Source organism: Hyposmocoma kahamanoa, unplaced genomic scaffold (assembly GCF_003589595.1).
Source record: "Hyposmocoma kahamanoa isolate Upper Pololo Valley unplaced genomic scaffold, ASM358959v1 94, whole genome shotgun sequence".
In the NCBI taxonomy this organism is placed as follows: Eukaryota; Metazoa; Arthropoda; class Insecta; order Lepidoptera; family Cosmopterigidae; genus Hyposmocoma; species Hyposmocoma kahamanoa.
Genome location: NW_020654878.1, coordinates 2,561,060 through 2,565,452, shown reverse-complemented (window position 1 = coordinate 2,565,452; position 4,393 = coordinate 2,561,060).

Genomic DNA, 4,393 nt, shown 5'->3' with positions numbered 1-4,393 from the left:
ACATGGGACTTGTCAACTTATGTCTCAGGGTGACGGGCGCAGTGGTAATGCCCCTAAGATCTTTGCGATTTAAGACTCTGAGTGGCACTGCAACTGTTATGGACAGGCGTGTCGCTTACCACCAGGCGCGACTTGTTCGTCCTTTCACTTGGTATTATATTAAAAAATCTGCTCTCTCCGTTTCCTCTCTGATCAAGATTTAATATGTTCTTGTTCAAGACAGTGCCCTGTTAAGGATCTAGTCAGCATTCTGTAAGATACAAATGTGTAACATTTTTACTAAAGATTCAGTGGTGACAGTTTCTGTACATCATCGCGTTACCTGTAATACGTAGATTAAATTAGCAGGTATTATTATGAAACAGTAGTAAGGTCTGTATATAAAAGTACCTGCAATGTAAACAATTTAGATTGCATACTTTTTCCATATTTATTTGACTAACAAAGTAATTATGCTAGATACGGATTATGTAGCAGAAACTTCTTGAATCCCGACTACTCATAATTATAAAGGGTTATTTTTAAAATACTAACAACCTCATTGGACTAAATTACTATCATCATAAACAAGTTTTAGTTCATGACTTTTTACAAAACTTTTTAAATAGATCGTTCTATACTGTAATGACTCTGTGCAGGCCGGGGGTGGGAGTCGTCGTGGAGGACGCTTGCAAGTTTGAATTTACCTTTCTAACAAATTTATTATGTTTTGTAAAAAATCATGGAACAAATGTTGTTGTTTAAGAAGTTAGTAATATAGTCCTGCCAGGTTGTTAGTATTTTAAAAATAATCCTGTATTTTAAATTTTTATTGAATTGATATTCAATTATTTTTGTGAAATTACTCCTCTAGTTTGTTATAATTATTAATACAAAGATCGCTTAAAATACAGTGAATAGTGACATCTCTCACCAGGGCTGGTAACTGTAAAGGTTTCATAGATTTCTCATAGATGGCGCTACGGCTAAAAAGTCGTTGAAAAAACCAAATACAAAGACACGACAACAAACACAGACAAAATTCATGAAGTCCGCTGGTTCGTTCCGTGGCTTAGTTGGTATAGCGTCTCGCACGGTATCCTAGAAGACGTCGGTTCGAATCCTGCCGGATCGAAAGAAATTTTTCTGAGTGTTCGATCTTTGTATTAATGATTATAATCCTGTATATTAGACAACGTCACATGCGTTGGTCTGATCCCAAAGTAAGGAACTAAAACACTTGTGTTGTGGAGATCGGAAACAACGACGGTACCACAAACACACATATTCGAGAGATTGTGACACCATGAAAACCGATGTGCTATCCACTCGACCAGAGAGGGCCTTAATAATGTTTCGCGATTCACACTTACCATTCTAGGATCGACACTCTAAAGCACGTTGTCAAAATAATTTGTTATTCGTAAATTCTAGTGGTGACTTTTCAAATTAACATTCTCTCTAATTATTCCGATATTATAAACAACATGTAAAAACAAATTTTTGTTTATTTTTTTGACGTATTTTCTTTTAAGTCTGTCGACCCTAATATATTAGTAATAAAAATCATTGTCGCTGTTAAATTTAAACACATTTTATAAATTTTAATTAGCAAGAAACCCTATTTGTATATACGTTAAAAATGTACATGTAACAACATCTAACGTATAGTTGTTACACAAACGTGTATGGATGTGGACGTGTTGTACGAAATTGTATGATTGGTGTGTATAGAAAATATTGTTAATAGTATTAATTAAAATAAAAACAACCACAAACAACAACATTTGTTTTTATTCTTATTACTATTTTAACATAAACGCACTTTGCCTAATAGTAACCTAATTACATTTCACTAAGTCAATGGGGAGGAGTGTTGGTTCGTGGAAAAAAATCCATTTTGAACAAATCATATTTTTTCAGAAAAATTTTTTTCCGGATATTTTTCCACATTCGACATTGGTACATGTCAAAAAGGTTTTTTTCACTGTTGTCCAAACATTTTAAATCTCGTTTTTCTCTAAATTGCTTTTAGTTACACAATTTTATTTTATAATTCACTCTAAATAAAATTTCAAAAGATATTTCTAAACGAAGAACATAATATGAACTTTCGAATTTAATTTTTACAAAATTTTTCAGAAATTGTTCCAGAAAAATTTCCACTATTTGAAATTTTTCTGAAAGTTACCCAACAGGGAGCCACATGTAAAGCTAATTCCAGATGGCGCTACCATCGCTGGAACTTGTCATCAGTTGTCATGATGTTATATACTTTGAAGTGTTAGTTACCACCTTCCATGAAACTAACCAATAACACTTATGGATTTATAGAGGATGGCTAAAAAAAGGTTGAATTATGATAACAGTGTTCACGTGAATTACTGGCCACATCATATCAGAACGTTAAATTTGAATAAAAACAAAATGACTTCAATTGTCTTTTCATTTCGATTAAACTGTGTGTATTAAGAGGGAGCAGAGGAAAAATTCCTAATCTTCGATTTGATTTTAGAGGGGCATATCCACTTTAAAGTTAAAAATAAAATATTGTATGAGTAACTACACGATATATACGCAAAATAGGCGCTTTGTCGTCGAGTTGCGGATACCAGCCCGTTGCACCAAGTACCAAGTACCAACTACACGATATATTCAAGCATAGACATTAATCAGAAACATAAAACAATAAAGTTTCCTCGATAGATAAAAATCACGAAATGACCTCTAATTTTTTCGATTTATCCTCGAAATGCTGCAGGTTATTAGAACAAAAATTAGATAATTAATTATATTTATGCATGATCGACAACTGTCACTACGGATTTTTTAAAATCCCTTTAGTTTTAGAGTAATTCCGCTAAAACGAATTTGGTACTTTTAATGCGCAAAATTCAACATCTGTCGCATGCCACGCGAACTTAAGGCATATATTTGTTTCACAAATTTGGGCGGAGCCAACGTCAAAACTTTTTTGGCAAGCTCCCTCTTAAGTGGCTAGAACTTTTTAATTAAAAAATAAGCGCGTATTTGAATCTATGTCATCTGATGCAAAGTGGCGATGAAATCGACGATGGAGCATGCATACTTAAATAATGCCTCCCCTTGGCCCAAGGCCCAAGTTAGTTCAGGGAACAAGTCTGCAGGCAGGGAATTCCACTCCATAGCCGTTCGCCATATAAATGTAGAAGCGTAATGCTTCGAACGCATCTTCGGAATATCCACAACATAGAATTGGAACCCCAGCCTATGTCTATTCAACCTGATAATGGAAACGGGAAGGGCATGTGTCCAGTAAATAGTTTTGAATTCTAGAGTTTTGCCTCCGTCGCCGAACAGTCACCATGCTGGACCGAACTAGCAGTTCTGCAACGCAGAGGTCCCAGGTTCGATTCCCGGGCCGGAAAAAATATTTGTACGGTCTCCTTGACCTACCAACAAAATGGTCTACATTTATTTCTCTCGTGAGTTTGTGTGGAATTTGTGGTTGTCTATGTTTGTGTCTATGTCACCCGCGGTACAGGGTTTCCCTAGTGCGGGGCTATGAGTGTGTGCGTTATTATTATTATTATATTTATAGACTCTCGCCTCTCCCAAGGCCTAAAAGATTAATTTTGAATTTTTAAATGGGAGAGGCGGTATTTCCCGGCTATGGCACAGTCGGCTGGGGTCAGGGACTCTGGTCCAATACCGGCGAACAATACGTGCCGTATCGAGCAGGACCGCCTTCTGCATTTGTGCTGGAAGCGAAACGCCACAGAAATCCAACCGCCTCAAGCTGTTAGAAAGGCTGACTGGAATTAACCCATTTGCGGACAAATAAATTGGGATTATTTCAGTGGAGGCCACATCCCACATGTCTTTATCTCGTGCGCCAGGTGGAGATACTTCCGGCGTTCCTCGGTTTCAGCTTATTATTATTATTATGAGGATTTTTTCCGCGCACCTTAATGGGTGATGATTGAGTTACTGTGCGCTGTAGTGGCTATATACTAACTATTGTATTCTAAGTTGACGGCTTACGATTAATGTCGTTTTGATTATCACGGCTTTTTGTTATTATTATTATCATTACTAATTGCAAACAGTGGCAGCAGTAATCCATACACGACGGGATTTGTTTCAGCGTAATGCATTGATTCATTGCTTCGTTTCATTTTGGTAAGCGTTGTACTCTTTTATTTTTATAGTTGTACTATATAGATACATTTGTTGCTATAATTTTCTTGTTTTAAAGGAAAATGTGCGCATTTTGCGCCAGCGATTATGCGCCATCTAGCGGGATAAAGAATCAGTGTACCTTTCAGTTGAATAGGTTCACAAATTGAACTACAAGAACTTGATAATTTGATTTTAATATAAATGAATGAGTTTCATGTCCACAAAATGCGCATCAGTTAGAAATCACATGTCT